This window comes from Petaurus breviceps, unplaced genomic scaffold (assembly GCF_028583685.1).
Source record: "Petaurus breviceps papuanus isolate PSGF00001 unplaced genomic scaffold, PetGlider_PUasm1.0 90769, whole genome shotgun sequence".
Taxonomy (NCBI): Eukaryota; Metazoa; Chordata; class Mammalia; order Diprotodontia; family Petauridae; genus Petaurus; species Petaurus breviceps.
The window spans coordinates 269,945-287,993 of record NW_027187341.1 but is presented as its reverse complement, the minus strand read 5'-3'; the positions used below and the strand labels follow the sequence as shown (position 1 = coordinate 287,993).

Sequence of the window (18,049 nt, the reverse complement as noted above, 5' to 3'; positions counted from 1 at the left end):
ATTGAGCTTTGGCCTCTGCACATGCTACAGGTGAGAGTTGGGGGAAGGTAGACACCAAAGAGCATGACCCCAAGGGACATCCCAAAGTGTATAGCCTAATAGAACTATCAGCCCCTTTAGAAGAAATCATAGTCCCTTTGAGTTATAGAGACTAACATAGAAATGGATCATAGGTCTGGAGCTAGAACAGACTTTAGAGGTGTAATGGGAATGTAAATTTAAAGATATTCCCTGCCCCTAGGCTAAAGTGCACCTGGAGCCTGGGGTGGGAGGCTTGTTTTTCAATAGATACTTTTTGATTGGCCAGTGGGTCCAAAAGGTTGTTACATTCTCTGAGCCAGGAGAAGGCTATATAAGTCCTGATGTGAGGCTTTGTTTTGGGGCTCACTTTGAGAAGTGTTCTGTGATTTGATATGGATTCTGGGAAGCCGTTGTCCAGAGCCCCCCGGCTTTGAAACCCAGATGTTGTTTGGTATGGATGTAATGGTTGGACAGTTTGGAAAGCTGTCTACTTTGATCTGTTTCTGTCTTGATACTTCTGCCTGTATACTTTGAAGTTCGGGGTGCTGACCTTTTCCTCTGATTTTGATTTCTAACAAAATTCTATAATTTGTCATAAAAGGAATTCTTTGTGAACCTTTAGCAAAGAATATGTGTGAGTGGGCAGGAGGGACTCAGGGATGGGCCATCAGGTCCAGGGTCCTGTGGACTCCAAGGGTCTCCATGAGTTCCTTCTTCCTTGCCTCCTTCTCCCCTACCCTGTGGAAGAACTCAGGACTTCTGACTGAATGAGGAAGCTGGTGACCTTCTCATTCCATGTCTCCATCCACATTCCGCCTCCTTCATGTTTGCTTCCAAGGGGGTGGTGTCTGGACTGTTGCTCAGCTCTCCCCTTTACCAGTGACCTTGGCCTGGGCCACAAGGTGAATGAAGAGAAAATGACCCTTGTTCCTGAATGATAGATTCATTTGTAGAATAGGATCCACCTAAGGAAACAGAAATACCAGTGGAATCATGATGAATGATATAATAATTATAAATATTTACCAATCAAACAAAGCTTTCCTGACTCACTAGGAGCAGCCATAGTTCTACTGCATGGTAAGGAGGTACAGGGTTGTGGACAGTGGTACAAACCAGTCCCCTGCGAGTAGTATTAGGGAAAGGTGGAGGCCGCAACTACTGGGCCAGTCAGAATCTCTACTAGAATCTTAGAATGGATGGAATTGCCAAGTGCCCATCAAGGATAAGGGGAGACATGGCTACTTCCCATGAAGATTTTTGACCACTTCAAATATAGCCTCATGATAACTATTTCAAAGTAACTATTGCCTGGTATTGATAGATGTAAGTCATATAAACAAAAGCTCTTTGGGGTCTTCAATCATTTTTAAGTATGTAAAGGGTTTCTCAGACCTCAGAATCCCAGCATGGATACATAAAAGATACATCACTTCAGGAAAAATCTCATTTCTTATTTTAACAGGTTCGCTAGAGTGGCAGATTCTACCTGGATTTCAGCAAGTCTTTCATATTGTCCTTATGCTGTAGACAAGATGGACAAGTGAGGAGTAGATGACAGTGCAGCTGGATTTGGAATTGGTTGAATGATTGAATATAAAGAGAAGTTATTGAGTCCTCTGTCACTTTGGAGGGAAGTCTATAGTGAAATGCCCCAGGAGGCTTGGATCTCTGCTGTTCAGCATTTTACTACTAGTTTGGGATAACATGTAGATAGCATATGAATCAGACTTTTAAATGACACAGAGCTAGCATATTAAATTATGGAGGCAGGATCTGAAGAAATCTTGATTGACCATAGCATAGGGTCAAATATATAGACATGACATCTAAAATGGATAAATGTAAAGTCTTGCACTTGCATCTAAGGAATAAACCATGCAAATATAAGATGATTAGATAATGATTTGTTTGACAATGCTGTGAGGGATGAAAACTCTATCCAAAATTTAATAAAAAAAAAACTCAGAGGCTTCTCTAGGTAGGAACAGAAAGGATTTATTCAGTTCTTGCAAGAAAGGGAGTGTCACCTTCACCAGGACCAACCAGTGGAGGGAGGCTGGCTACAGAAAGCAAAAACGCAGTTATATAGCCTAACACAAGGAACCCCTCCTACTGACCTTTCCCTCATTGGTTGAGCGCTCGGCCTCACAATCTAGCTTGGGAATCTACCCAGATACAAGGAGCAAGGAAATAATCTTCAAACAATGAAAACCAGTGAAAGTGTTTGATACCTTTATTTGGTAGTGGGTGAAAGCAGGGGAGTGATAAGTTTGCAAAAACTAAACTTAGGGCCTAGCTGCAGCTGAAGCCTAACTATGAAAGTGAAACTTAGGCCTAGCTGCAGCTGAAGCCGAACTATGAAAGCGAAACTTAGGCCTAGCTACAGACGAAGCCCAGATTGAGTTTAGAGCACTGTCTCCATTTTAGGGTATACTCTGAGAAGTTTTTACCTCTCTCTCACAATGCTCTGAGGGTTTTAGCAGATAGCCAGCCAAACATGTCAATGGTATGGACCACGTTAATAAAGGTTGTGTTTAGTATATTGGAGGAGGTAATCTGCTGTATACTACCTTGGTTAGACCACCTCTGACCAATCCAGTTATGAGGATGACAGTATAAGAAGAATACTGATAAACCAGAGTTCATCCAAGAACAGGCACCAGTATGGTGAGAACACCTCAGATAATGTCATAGGAGGATCAGTTGAAGGACATGGGGCTGTTAAGTTTGGTGGAGACAATGCTTGGGAAGGGAAGGAGCCTGATAACTGTTTTCACACATATGAAGGGCTATCATATATGGAAGAAGAATTAGGCTTGTTCTGCTTCAACCTAGATGACAGGTCTTAGAGTAATGGTTGAAAATTGCAGAGAGGTAGATTTAGGATCAGTATAAGGGAACACATTTCCTAAGAATTAGAACTACGAAAAAAGTAGAATGAATTGATATTGAGTTTAAGGGCTCTCCTTTTCAAGCAAAGTCTGGATAACCACTTCTTTGTTTTTTTTTTTTTTGGAGAAAGGATTATTTTAAAGGCATGGCTTGGATGAGATGACCTCTGAGATCTCATCTGACTCTGAGCTTTGATGATTGTATTTATTAAGCACTGTCCTCACAATAAAACTCCCAAGTAACATAATCATTACCTTTATTTTATACATGAGAAAATTACCAACCAGAGAAGTTAAGTGATTGTCCCGTGTTACACAGCTAATTACAAAGCCAATACTCAACCCAGATGTCCTGATTTCAAGTTTAAATGCTTGTTTAACTATACCATATTATCTCCTTACAAAATAATGTCTGCTCTATAGCTAACATCAATAAATGAATTAAGCATCTACTACTATACTAAGCTCTGGGTAAATGTATATTACGTAGAAAGAAACAATGTCTGCTGTCAGTGAGCTTACATATTAATCTGAGTGGAAATAAGTATATATGAAATATATTTATATGTCTATATCATAAATATAAAGCTAATTTTTCTTTGATTTTGAATTAACTTGAATTTTTATATTACAAGACTCAGTAAATTGATTTCCAATGACATTTGCATCACATTTTGTGATTTAATCTGAAGGCATGACCCGTTATCCCCTTGGATCTTTTCATGATTTACTCTCCATGATTTTGTATCTCAACTAAAAAAGCTGAATTATCTCTCACCATTAACATTCAATCATTAATTGCATATCCTCAATCTTAGTTAAACACTGTTATATAAAATAGCATTCAAATCTTAGGAAGAATTACCTTAATTAAGGTCTATCCATGCCATCCTCTCCCTTGATTTTTCCTTCTTCTCTGTCAAAAGAGAAAGATTGAGAAAAGCACCTGAGGTCTCAACCTTCCCCTATAGTCAAGCCCTATAATATCTTTCTCTCTCTGACAATATGATAACTTGAATGTCTAAATTATTATTCTGGCCAAAACATATTTTTATAAATTTCTGCCTTTTTCAGTCCCTGAAGCTTTCCCTCCTTCCCTCTACTGCACATGTTTCATGAATGGCTTCATTAACACTGGATTTGATTTCTTTATTGAAGCTGGCCTTCCCTGAAGTATATTTTTAAAAAAGTTTATAAGCTGCTACAACCCCTTAAAAAGGTAAAACTTTTAGCTTTTGTTTTAAGGTGTTTTTAATTTTTTTAAATGTACAAACATATCAATACATATTTATGACTTCTTTAAAGAGAACTTTGATAAAGTATATCATAAGTCAGATCAATACAATAAATTTAATATATATCCTTCCTTAAAGGAGAAAGGTAGTGGACAACAGGTAAAAATGAAATATTCATTTCTAGACCTGATGAAAATGTCAGTTTCTGTTTTTTTTTGTTTTAAATCTTTATTTGTTTTTGATTTTCACCATTCACTTCTATAAGATTTTGAGTTCTAAATTTTCTCTGCCTCCCTTTGCTCCCCCCTGCCCAAAAAACAGTATGCAATCTGGTATAGGTTATACATGTACAATTATGTTAAACATATTTCCACAATAGTCATATTGTAAAGAAGAATTAGAACCAAAGAAAAAACACAAGGAAGAAGAAACAAAAAAGAAATAAGAAAAAAGAGAAAATGGTATGCTTTGATCTTCAGACTCCATAGTTCTTTCTCTGGGTAAAGATAATATTTTTCACTGTGAGTCTTTTGGAATTCTCTTAGATCCTTGTATTGCTGAGAAGAGTTAAGTCTATACAAGTTGGTCATCACACAATGTTGTTGTTACTGTGTACAGTGTTCTCCTGGTTCTTCTCACTTTCCTAAACATCAGTTCATGTCAGTCTTTCTAGGTTTTTCTGAAGTCCACCTGCTCATCATTTCTTATGGAACAATAGTATTCCATTACATTCATATACCACAACTTGTTCAGCCATTCCCTGATTCATGGGCATCCCCTCAGTTTCCAATTCCTGGCCACCACAAAAAAGATCTGCAGTAAATATTTTTCTACATGTGGGTCCTTTTCCCATTTTTATGATCTCTTTGGGATATGGATGTAGAAATGGTTTTGCTGGGTCAAAGGGTATGTAGTTTTATAGCATACTTCCAAATGGCTCTCTAGGATGATCAATTCACAACTCCACCAACAATGCATTAGTGTTCCAATTTTCCTCCATTTTCTCCAACATTTATCATTTTCCTGCTTTGTCATGTTAGCTAATCTGATAGGTGTGATGTGGTACCTCAAAGTTGTTTTGATTTGAATTTCTCTAATCAATAGTGATTTAGAGGATTTTTTTCATATGACTACAGTTACCTTTCATTTCTTCCTCTGAAAACTGCCTGTTCACACCCTTTGACTATTTATCAATTGGGGAATGACTTGTATCCTTATAAATTTGGCTCAGATCTCTATATATTTTAGAAATGAGGCCTTTATCAGAGACACTGGCTATAAAAATTATTTCCCAGTTTTCTGCTTCCCTTCTAATTTTGTTTGCATTGGCTTTGTTTGTGCAAAAACTTTTTAGTTTAATGTAATCAAAATTATCCATTTTGCATTTTATAATGTTCTCTATCTCTTGGTTGATCATAAATTCTTCCATTCTCCATATATCCGACCAGTAAACTATTCCTTGCTCTCCTAATTTGCTTATAGTGTCACCCTTTATGTCTAAATAAGTACCCATTTTGACCTTATCTTTGTATAAAGTGTAAGAAGTTGGTCTATGCCTAGTTTCTGCCATACCATTTTTCAGTTTTCCCAAAAGTTTTTGTTAAATAATAAATTCTTAATCCAGAAGCTGGAGGCTTTCAAAGTAGATTATTTATTAGAGTATTTATTATAGTCTATCATAGTAGACTGTAGTAGATTACTATAGTCATTGACTACTCTGTCTTGGGTATCTGACCTAGTCCACTGATAGACCACTCTTTTTCTTAGCCAGTACCAAGCAGTTTTGATGATTGATGCTTTATATTATATTTTAATACCTGACATGGCTAGGCCCCCTTCCCTTGTATTTCTTTTCACTATTTATCTTAATATTCTGGACTTTGTGTCCCTCCAGATGAATTTTGTTATTATTTTTTCCAGCTTTATAATTTTTGATAGTTTGATTGGCATGGCACTGAAGTAAATTAATTTAGGTAGGATTGCCATTTTTATTATATTAGCTCAGCCTACCCATGAGCAACTGATATTTTTCTCTCCTGGATCTATTTTCCAGGTCAGTGGTTTTTCCAATGAAATATTTCACATTGCCTTCTATTTTTTCATTTGTTTGGATCTGTTTAATAGTATCTTGATTTCTCATAAAGTCACTAGCTTCCATTTGCTCCAGTCTAATTCTGAAGGAATGATTCTCTTCAGTGAGCTTTTGAGATTCTTTATCCATCTGAAAAATTCGGCTTTTTAAAGCATTCTTCTCCTCATTGCCTTTTTGAGCCTCTTTTTCCATCTGGGTTAGTCTATTTTTCAAGGTGTTATTTTCTTCAGTCAGGTTGTTGACTCTCAGTTCATAATTTTCTTGCATTGTTATCATTTCTCTTCCCAATTTTTCCTCCACTTCTCTTATTTAGTTTTCAAAATCCTTCTTAAGCTCCTCTATGGCATATAACCAGTTCATGTATTTCTTGGAAGCTTTTGGTGCAGGACTTCTGACTTCATTGTCTTCCTCCTGTTTCATGCTGTCATCTGTTTTGTCCCCAAAAAAGGAATCCCAAATCGGATTGCTGTAATTGCTTTGCTTCCTTTGCTTGCTCATGTTACCACTCAATTATATGACTTTTGAGGTTTTTGCTACAGCAGAACTCTGCTTCTAGAGAGGAGAGCTTTGTCCCAAATTGCTGGGGTTTTCCCACCTGCTAGAGCTGTTAGTTGAGTGCCCTCTCAGAAGCCTCCACTGGCTCTGGCACACTGGTCACATACCCTAGGACCTCTACCCTAGACTCCTCTGTAGCTCCATGCAGGTTAAAGCAAGAGTGATTACCACTCAAACTGGTAGCTTGGTCCCCCTAAAATCTGCAGGCCAGGAGCTCTGAAGCAGCCACATGGCAGTGGCCAGTGCACCTAAACCCTTCCCCCTGAGGGCAAGAGGCTAGACTACACTCCCAGACCCCCTCTTCTCACAAAATCCACACTGAACTCTCACTTTGTCTTTGGCATTTATGGGTTGTTAATTCTGGAAACTGCCATAGCTACTGGTGATCCATTCTTCCCGAAGTCCCTCCAGCTGGGGCTAAAACCTCAGGCTCTTGCAGGGCTGGGCTGGGCTGAGATCCCAGAGAACTGTGCTGGCCCCTTCCTGTCAGCCTGCTGAGCTGTCTTCAGCAGGAGGTTTGTTTCTCTCTGTCACTTTGTCGGTTCTGTAGCCCTAACATTTGTTTAGAGTCAATTTTTATTGGTATTTGAGGTGGTTATGAAGGGGGCATACAGAGTTTTCCTGCTTCTTGAGAATTACTGTTCTACCCGAAAATCATGATCAAATAAAGACAGCATCTTTCAAGAAATCATCAAGGAAAAGTGCCCTGATGTCCTAGAACCTATGTCTAGTCTAATGATTGGAGAAAATAGTCAATGAAAGGATTCACGGATCATCTCCTGAAAGTGATCCCAAAATTAAAATGCCATGTAATATTGTAGCCAAATTCCAGAATTATCAGGTTATGGAGAAAATACTACAAGCAGTCAGAAAGAAACAATTTAGATATCATAGAACCACAGTCAAGATTATGCAGGACCTAGCAACTTCTACATTAAAGAATCAGAGGATTGGAATATGATGGGCTGGAAGGCAAAGGAGATTGGATTACAACTAAGGATCAACTACTCAACAAAGCTGAGTATAATCTTTCAAGGAAGGAGATAGACATTCAGTAGAAAATGGGATTTCCAAATCTTCCTGATGAAAAGACAAGAGCTTAACTGAAAATTTGATCTTCAAATATAAGACTCGAGAGGCACAAAAAGGAAAACAGGAAAGAAAGAGAAAAAAACATTCTATTCAATAAGGGTAAACTGTTTACATCCCTTCATGGGAATAATATACTTGTAACTCTTGAGAGCTAAATCATTATTATGACATTTAGAAGGGGTATATGTAGAGAATGTGAGCATAAGTTGACTTTGATATGATAATAAAAATTAATTAAGGGGTGAAAAAAAGAATTGTACTGAGAGAAGAGAAAAGGAGAAGGCAGAAAAGGGTAAATTATATCATATGAGAGAGGTATAAAGACCTATTCAGTAATCTCACTCTACAGAAAGTAGTAGGGGAAAGGGGAAAGAAAATGGTGGTGGGGAGAAGGGAGAGCAGAAGGGAGGAAAGAAGTAGCAAGGGAGAGGGGAAAGAAAAAGGAGTGGGCTAATAAAAAGGAAGGCAGATTGAGGGAAGTTGTGGTCAGAAGCAAAACACTTATGAGGAGAGGAAGGGAAAAAAGCAAAAATGGGGTGGGGGAACAGGTTGGAAAGAAAGATAGTAATCATAACTTTGAATGTGAAAAGGATGAACCTTTGCATAAAATAAAAGCAGGTAGCAGAATGGATTAAAAACCATAATCCTACAATATATTGTTTATAAGAAACACTTTTGGAGCAGGAAGATATACACTGAGTAGAGGTAAAAGAATGGAGAAAAATATATCACACTTCAACTGAAATAAAAAAGCAGGGATACTGCTTATCTCAAACAAAGCAGAAACAAAAATAGATCTAATGAAAAGAGATAAGGAAACTACATTCTGCTAAAAGGTACCACAGACAATGAATTAATGTCAATACTTAACATATATACACTAAGTGACACAGCATCCAAATTCTTAGAAATTTAAGTGAATTATAGGAAAATACAGACAGCACAACTAGTAGGGGACCTCAACTTCCCTCTCTCAGAACAAATGGAAAAACAGAAGGCAATGTTACATATCTTATTGGAAAAACCAATGTCCTGGAAAATATATGAACTGGTTACAGGCCATAGAGGAACTTAAGAAGGATTTTGAAAAGCAAATAAGAGAAGCAGAGGAAAAATTGGGAAGAGAAATGAGAACAATGCAAGAAAATTATGAAATGAGAGTCAACAACCTGACTGAAGAAAATAATACCTTAAAAAAAAGACGAACCCTGATGGCAAAAGAAGCTCAAAAAGGCAATGAGGAGAAGAATGCCTTAAAAAGTCGAATTTACCAGATGGAAAAAGAATCTCAAAAGCTCACTGAAGAGAATCATTCTTTCAGAATTAGATCGGAGCAAATGGAAGTTAGTGACTTTAAGAAATCAAGATACTTTTAAACAGATCCAAAAAAAATAAAAAAAAAATAGAAAGCAATGTGAAATATCTCATTGGAAAAGCTACTGACATGGAAAATAGATCCAGAAGAGATAATTTTAAATTCTTTGACTACCTGAAAGCAATGATCAAAAAAAGAATGTAGAAATCATCCTTCAAGAAATTCTCAAGGAAAACTGCCCTGATGTTTTAGACCCAAAGGGCAAAATAGAGGTTGAAAGAATCCACTGATCACCTCCTGAAAAAGATCCAAAAAAGAAAACTCCTAGGAATATTATAGCCAGGTCCAGAGTTCCCAGATCAAGGAGAAAATATTACAAGCAGCCAGGAAAAAACAATTTCAATGTTGTGAAACACAATCAGGATTACACGGGATCTGGCAGCTTCTACACTGAAGGATCGAAGGGCTTGGAATATGGTATTCCAGAAGTCAAAGGAGCTGGGATTAAAACCAAGAATCACCTACCAAGCACAACTGAGTATCATGTTTCAGGGGAAAATATGGTCATTCAATGAAATAGAGAACTTTCAAGCATTCTTGATGAAAAAACCAGAGGTGAATACAAAATTTAACATTCAGATACAAGAAGAATGAGAAGGTAAACAGGGAAATGAAATCATAAGGAACTTATCAAAGTTGAACTATTAACATTCCTACATGGAAAAACCGTAATTGTAACTTATGAAACGTTTCTCAGTAGGAGAATAGTTGATGAGAATAGAAATGGATATATACACACATACACACACATATATACACACACATATACACACATATGTATATAGACATATGTCTATATAGGTGGGTATATGGGCATATGAATACTTATGTGAGTGTGTGTATAAAGGTGTAGATGTATACATAGACAGAAGGCACAGGACCAATTGAATAGGAAGGGATGATACTAGAAGTTGAAATTAAAAGGTGAGAGAGGAATATAATGAGAGGAGATGGGGAGAGACTGAATGTGGTAAATTATTTCATATAGAAGTGGCAAGGGAAAGCTGTTACAATGGAGGGAAAGAACAAGAAGGCAAAAGGGAATGAGTCAACCTTATTCTCATTTGAATTGGGCTTCGGGAGAGAATGACATACACACTAAATAGGGTATCTCACCCTAAAGGAGAGTAGGGGGGAAGGGGTTGAGAGGGGAGATGATGGAGTGGAGCGCAGGTTGGGGGTGAGGGTGCTTGGAAAATTTGTTCACACTTTTGAAAAGGGACAGGGTGAAAGTAGAGAATAGAACAAGTGGGAGTTGGGATAGGATGGCGGTAAGTATAGTCAGTCTTTCACAATATATCCACTATGGAAATGTTTTGCGTAGCTACACATGTACAAACTATATTGAATTGCTTATCTTCCCAGTAAGGGTAGGTGAAGAAGTAGGAAGAGAAAGAATCTGGAATTCAACATTTTAAAATCAAATGTTTAAAAAAATTATTTTTTTTATATGCTACTGGGAAATAAGATATACAGGCACTGTGATATGGAGATACATCTTGCTCTACTGGAAAGTCAGAGGGAGAATGGGGGAGAACGTAGGAGAGAGCAGATTGGGGGAGGGGGTATACAGTGGGATCACTGCTTTGGGGTGGTTAGTAGGGGAAAGATGGGGAGAAAATTTGTAACTCAAAATCTTGCGGAAATGAATAATGTAAACTAAAAATAAACATACAATTTAATTTTAAAAATAACAGTAATTCTCGACCTCTTTTTCCATTTGACCAGTTCTACATTTTAGGGAGTTCTTCTTTTCAGTAGATTTTTGAACCTCCTTTTCCATTCTGTCAAATGTATTTTTTAAACAGTTGTTTTCTTTAGTCAATTTTTTTTTTTGGTTTTTGGAGGGGGAAAGTAGGGCAATTGGGGTTAAGTGACTTGCCCAAGGTCACATGGCTAGGTTTGTGTGTGTGTGTGTGAGTGCATGTTAAGTGTCTGAGGTTGGATTTGAACTCAGGTCTTCCTGATTCCAGGGCCAGTGCTCTATTCACTGTGCCACCTAGTGGCCCCTCTTTAGTCAATTTTTGTCCTTCCTTTTCCAAGATATTGACTCTTTCCTGAAACCTCTCATTTCTTGTCCCAGTTTTTCTTCTACTTCTCTTATTTGACTTTTAAGATCCCTCTTGAGTTCTTCCAAGGAGATTCTTTGGGCTTGGGACCAATTCATATTTGCCTTTAAGATTTCATATGTAGGTATATTGACAAGGTTGTGTTCTTCTGAATTTGTATTTTGATCTTCCCTGTCACCATAATAATTCTCTGTGGTGAGTATTCCTTTCTGCTTATTACTTATGATATCTGCCTGTTTCCTGACTTTTCAAGTTGAGCTTTCCTGCTGGAGTACAGGGAGTACTGTCCCAAGCTTTTTGTCCTGGGGGTCAGGGGCCTGGTCACTAGTTTTGTGTGCTGTGACCTCAGGTGCTGGCAGCTTACCTGGTGCTTAGCTGGAGTCCTAGTAGTGGTGTCTGGCTCATGCTGAGTCCAGGTGTAGTTTTTCTGCCTTTTCCTGGTGTTGAGCTAAAGCATGAGGATGCCTTCATTCCTGGGGCTGTACTGAAGTAGGAGGATGTCTGCTGTTGGAGGATACCTGCTTACTCTGGGCTGTGCTGGCAAATGTGATAATTCTTCGAACTGGAGTCTGTTGGTTTCCTTGGCTATGCTAAGGCACGTGGAGGTTCCTAGTGTTGGGGTTTACCTTCTCCAACACCCTGGGGCTCTGGATCTCCCCGTTTTGTTGAGGAGAGTCTTGCCACAGGCTTTCTGGCCACTTCCAGGCTTCGAATGTGCTCCCCTTTTATCTTAGTTATATGGACCTTTCTTGCTGATTCTTCAGATTTTAAGAGACTGCTCTACACTGTCTTTCTGCTGATTTGGCTGTTTCAGGAATTTTCTTGGGGGTGGGGAGTGGGGCTGTGCTTTCTATTCTTTAAGAGGTCAAAAAGGGAGAGTGATAGTGACTTACTGCTTACTCTGCCATCTGGGCTCCTAGAAGTCATTAATTTGAACACAAAAGTTTCCCTACATTCTCTGTAAACTTTCACCATTAAACTTTCCTCCTCACATTAATGCTAAGTGCTTTTTAACTTTAGAGGCAGTGTGGTGTATAGGATTGCATAAAGGGACTTGGACTCAGAATGACCTAAGTTTGAATTCTGCTTCTGGATCTTAATAGATTTGTGATGATGGACAAGTCATTTAACTTCTGTGAACATCAGTTTCTACATCTATAGAATGGGGCTAGTAGTAATGGCTTGCAGTATCCACCCAACTGAGTGATTTCGAATTTCAACTGCAATAATGCATGTAAAGTGCTTTTCTATCTTAAAATCATAATTTAGGGCAGCTAGGTGGCGCAGTGAATAGAGCACTGGCCCTGACTTCAGGAGGACCTGAGTTAAAATCTGGCCTCAGACACTTAATACTTAATTAGCCATGTGACCTTGGGCAAGTCACTTGACCCCAATTGCCTTGCCTTCCCCCCTCCAAAGAAAAAAGCAAAAAAACCCAAAAAACACAATTTATTACTGGATGTTTATTCACTTGATTTCACTGTGTAACTTATTTAGAAACTGTTTACATTTTTATTTTCATTTTCATTTTGCCTTTTCATGTATTTCAGTATTTGACTAATCTCTTGGGCTAGATGTATGATAGAAAATAGCACTGAAAATAGTGGTAAAATGAAGGTGGTTTTTTTTTCCAGAGTGTTGTGCTGAGTTTAGGGAAGGAAAAAACAAAACTCCAGAGTTCAAAATTCAATCTAACTTTTCCCTCCTTTTTTTAGTATCTCCAAAGACCTCAATATAATATTTATTTCAATCTCTGTTCATTCTGTGGTAGATAAAAATTATAACAATATGTAATATAGTGCTACCAGTGACTTTTGGCACACTTTCTACAATTCATAGTGTCAGGGAGTTGCCTAGAGCATTGAGAGGTTAAGTGATTTGAACAGGTTCACACACCTATTATGCCTCAGAGGCAGGGTTTATACCTAGGGTCTTTTTGGTTCCAAGATCAGCTTTTAGTGTTCAACATAGCACTGTGTTATGCTGCCTTTCTCTCTTAGTTTTTTTTTTAATATATATAACCTCCTATGCTTTATTCCCTTCCATTGCACTTGTTTATAACTTGATTTCCTCAGTTTCTCAATTGCCTTTTGAAAAAAAAAGCATCTTTAAATACTTTTAAATTACAAAAAATCCCTGTCAACACATATCAACTTGTTAGTGAATTTTCCTGATTCTGATCAATGGACTCTATTCTCTTTTCATATGCTTCCTTTCTTAGTCAGTACATCTTTATCAGCCACTGAATGATATTCTTGATGTTATTGTGTAATCTGTTATTTTCTTTTCCTTCTTTAGCATATGCCTTGTCAGTATAAAATTTGAGGACCTTCTTCCTACTCTAAACTCACCACCACCCGCATACTCTGCTCCAACTCCCTGAAAGCAAAACATTGCTGAAAATAGTCATAAAACTATGCAGACTGAGTCAATGAAAAATTGTTGCTTCATCCCTTCTTCAGGGCCTTCAGTAGGGCTGGGAATTCCTTTTAGTTTTCATTTATGAACACCTTTTCATATCATTCTGTGTGGTGACTCTTCCAAAGGTTCACTTTCCTGATGGTCCCAGTGCTACCCCATCTCATGTCATCTGCAGATTATTTTTCCTTAAGTCCTACTCTCAATATTTAAATCAAATACCAAGCAGTAGCACTGTACTAAGTTCTGGGGATGCAAAGAAAAAGGAAAAAACAGTCCCTACATTAATGGAGCTTATTAAGCATTTTTTTATTATTTTCATCCTTTTCTTCTTCCTTTCCAAGGTTTTCTCACCTTACTCCTTTACCCTTGATTCTGTCCCATTTCTTCCTGCCATCTCTGAGACTTTGTTCCGTTAATAAACCCTCAAATTCATTTCCATTCTGTTACTCTTTCCTTTCCATCTACACACATTCCCCTGTGATAGACACCTTCCCTGACTCTAATATTCACTTTACCAACTTTTCAAACTCATTCTTTTATTTTAGAAAGAGTATTTTTACATTTATTACCTCCATCTTACCATATAGTTATAAAATAGTGTACCTTTAATATGTGAGCAGTTTGCATGCATAATGGCAAGCAAAGAGGTACTTTGCTCCTTGTTTCAGTTACTGTGATGGCAAGCTAAGTAGCCCTTAGCTCCTTGTTTCAGCTATACAAGTGCCTTTGAGCCCTGCCTGTGATTATAGCAAGTCTTTGTTGTAAACAGTATACATTGTATTGCCCTTAATAGACCTAAAGGAGTTTGGAGACCTTCCCTGCCCTTAATAGGCCTAACATTATCACATGGAGCCCTGGGTAGGAGGAACTTGCCCAAAGAGTGGAACAGGAAAGAACAGAGCAGATTAAAACTCAAGGGGAAGCTGGGACCAAGCAGGACTGAGAGCGATAATGCTTGTGATTTTGGCACTCTGTAGCACTCTGTTGGTCTGTCAGACAAAAGTCCTGTCTGTTGTTTTTAGACAGAAGTTCTGAAAGAAGACTTTAGTGATGATCCAGAAGCCCTGGAAGAGCACTTTACTGATGATCTAGAAGCCCTGAGAGAGGACTTTACTGCTGTTTACAGAAGTTTTGGGACTTTACTGCTCATTTGTGTTTGATTTCTCAGACAGTTTTGTTTTTTGGTTTGTGTTACTTTGTCAGACAGAAAGTGAATTGAGATGACAGTGTGCGAATATTGTTGTAACTCTGCTTGACTTAATGTGTGTAAATATTGTTGTGACTCTGTTAAGCTTTGTCTTCCCACAAACAGAAACTGTGAAGGGCTTGGAGTGGACTAGTCACAGTTGGGCTTCGATATGGAACAGGAAGGGAGAGCTACCTACTAGTGATTCCAGGCAAGAACCATGGAGTTTGGAAGTCAGCCTTAGTTAAGATGAAAGGACCTTTACTTGAGTACTCAGTGGTGACTGATGAGATTGTAACTGACTTGTGATCTAGGGATGGATGGCGTTTATACTTTCTAGTACCCCTTAAGGATGATTGACTTAGGGATGATTACTCCTTAGGGATGATTAGCTTAAGGACATTGGAAGCCAGTGCTACTTAAGGATGAAAGGAGACTTCACTTGAATACTCAATACTGATTGATGAGATTGTGACTTACTGAATGATATGTTTTGTTTAAGACTATGTGGCCTTAGTAATAAGTTATGTTATATTGTTGTGAATGTTTTGCTTTATATTTTTTAAAGAATCAATTTTAGTTGGGTACAGAAACTTGCATCATGGGAATCATTGCTGGTAATAGTTGGGAGAAGAGGAAGGGGAGATAGAGAGTAAGATGATAGGTGAGAAGGACTTTGATTGGAAGGGTACCCCTGAACTTCCATTCCTCTACCACATCTGAGCTCACTCATGGTAGTAAGGGTCTTATGTTATCTGAGATATATGATGGAAAGTTCAGGCACAGAACCACCCACCCACCCCAGATACCCTCTACCATTCACATCTCATAATTACTAACTGTCCAGAGGCTAAGATCATGCTGAAGTTGGAGAAGGCATCAAACTCTGGACTGAAAGAGGCTTTTAATTAATTTGAAACACAATATTCAAAGAACAGAAAATGTCTGTTAATGCAATGGCTCCCCAGGACCCAGCACTGTGTTGGCTTTGATAGCAACAGAATCGCACAGGAGGACACAGTTACAGAAACATGAATATGTCAGACTCATACAGTTAGACCCTCATAGATATTCCAGTATAGTCATGCACTTATAACAGACAAACTTATGTCATAATCACAATGAGAGACACAAGCACAATCGCTTAAACTGTGGATCCACATACACAAGTAATCCCCTGACATTTGTTCTCCCCAGGACAAGGTGTGGGTGGGGAACCAGAACGAATTCATCCTTCCTGGATCCTACAAAGGATTAGGTGAATTCTTAAGCTGGAGAATACTCAGGTTCTGGTATCACCATCTGCCTCTCAGTCTTCACAACTTCTTGTATGTCCTACAGTTGCATTGCTTCATTTGAGAGAAAAACTCTCTTCAGACAATCAGGGGAACACAAACAAGCACATGTACACACTTTGTTATAATGGGAAAGGGGGGTGGTGGTGTCCCTGTAGGAATTTCCTTTTCTGCCTCCCTCCACCCTCCCCCCCCCCCAAAACACCCCCCCTGAGTTTAGAGAAAACTCAGGCAGATGGGGGACCTAGGAAAAAAATTCTACCCCAATAAGCTTCCCCCCCCCCCCCATCTGGTATGGGACCAGGTCCTGAAAGTTCACACTGGCTACTTTTTTGTTCCTCTGTAACAGCCTGGCAGAGACTCTCCACCACCATTACCCTTAATGATTGTGTGTCTTCATCTGATCTTTAGGACTTGATGAGAAGAGTGGGCGTATGCCTTTTCAGTACAAGAGAAAGTAAACTCCAATTGTTGGGTTCTAGGGGATACTGGAGGTACATCCCCTGAGAACAGGGTAGAACAGAGAGCATGAGGGAAGATTAGGGAGGACTGAAGAGATACCACAGCTGAGATGCAACAGAATCAATGGCAGAAAGCCAGAGATGGAGTAGGAGTGGAGAATGCTGGGATGGACCCCTCTCCCCTCAGAGTCCCTTGTTGAAGTAAACGACGTTAGTATTTGGGCTCTGCTCCTTGATCTGAGCTCTGAGCTCTGGCTCTAGGTATTTCACTTCCATGGAGCTCCTTTGGGGAAAAAGTGCACAGCACAGGGGAGTGGCTACCAACTGAACAATGCCAACCATCCCCATCATTACAGGACCTGAGAGCCATGGTCTTCTTTTCAAGAAGTCTTTTTTCTCCAATTTATTCATAATTATAGGAGTTAAGGTCAAAGAAGGGAAAGCCATGCCAATCCGGGATATCACCACTTGGAAGATGCCCTGCTGAGCTGCCCTTGAAGAATAGCCTAACTTATGGCCAGAATCATCAGTCACAGGGATTCCCAACTGAATCTCCCTCTCCCGCATCAGTGGGATATTGATGCAGTTGGCAGCAGACACAGCTGTTAATGGCATGAAACGGGCAACCAGGCTAGGTAGATGTTTGGTGAGGACTCTGAATCCCACAGCAGTAACTACAGCCCCAGTGGTAGCACCCATGTAAGCTACTCCTAGCTGCTTCTCAGTAGCTGATATATTTCCATTTCTATTGGAGTAGTTGACAATAGCATTGAAGGACTGGTTCACCCACTGCCAGAACACCACAGATGCAATGTTCTTATGGAAAGTGAGCATGAAGCCAGTGATAAGCATATTCATGGGTGCTTGGGCTGACATTCGGCCAATGAGATAGATCTTCTCATCAGTGTCAGGGTGGAAGGCCGAGTCATATTTATACTTGGCCTTCCATAGCTCATCTTCAGTCAGTCCAGGGGTCACAATCCCAGCCTTGTAGTTTTTCACTATTTTTCGGGCATCATGCAGTTCCTTTTCAGATAGTAGAAGGTTCAAGGGGTTGGTGACGGTGAAGAAATGCTTAGCTCGACCCACAAAGGTGTTCTGATCCCATCGAGGATCACGGATATTGATATCCAGAGGCAACTCACCTGTCTTCTCACCAGGCCATGAGATAGCCATGACTTTGGATGGAGTCTTGCAGTCTTAGAGCTCCTTCAGCATGGACCTGAGACTTGAAGGAAGCCAGAGAAGCCAGAGGAGATGAGCAGCAGTTCCTTGGCAGTTAAGCTTAGAACCTTTTCAACTTGTGAGCCTCAAACCTAGGAACCTCCACCCAGTCTTTGAGCCTGGAACACT

The 18,049-nt window shown here is 39.2% G+C and overlaps 1 pseudogene; it reads right to left on the bottom strand.

The window, feature by feature from the left end:
• Positions 1-16,879: 16,879 nt before the first annotated feature.
• LOC138146727 (sideroflexin-3 pseudogene) lies at positions 16,880-17,572 on the bottom strand (annotated as a pseudogene).
• Positions 17,573-18,049: the final 477 nt, after the last annotated feature.